This window comes from Pteropus vampyrus, unplaced genomic scaffold (genome assembly GCF_000151845.1).
Source record: "Pteropus vampyrus isolate Shadow unplaced genomic scaffold, Pvam_2.0 Scaffold792, whole genome shotgun sequence".
In the NCBI taxonomy this organism is placed as follows: Eukaryota; Metazoa; Chordata; class Mammalia; order Chiroptera; family Pteropodidae; genus Pteropus; species Pteropus vampyrus.
The window spans coordinates 26,312-26,614 of record NW_011889573.1 but is presented as its reverse complement, the minus strand read 5'-3'; the positions used below and the strand labels follow the sequence as shown (position 1 = coordinate 26,614).

Below are 303 nucleotides of genomic sequence, written 5' to 3'. Positions count from 1 at the left end.
ATAGAGAATTGGCCTCACTCAGCCCCAATTACTCTACAGGGAGTCCCCAAGCAAGGGCTTTACGTGACCCCGGAGAGCCCTTTACCTGGGGATGAGAGATGCATGACACAGACAGCACTCTCCTGAGTCCAGAATCTCTTGGGGACTTGCTGGATCATTTATATTCTTTAGGTTCCTCTAATGAAGGACACTTCTGAGAAACTCTACGGATACACACCATGTGGTCAATGCACACTCTACTTCCATTATTCAGTGAATTAGATGCATACACCAGATGTATGCTCAGAGGTGACCTTTGACCTG

At 47.2% G+C, this 303-nt stretch overlaps 1 gene segment (V, D, J or C); it reads right to left on the bottom strand.

The window, feature by feature from the left end:
- The window catches only part of LOC105309596, a 6,250-nt gene that overhangs the window by 709 nt on the left and 5,238 nt on the right, over positions 1-303 (bottom strand).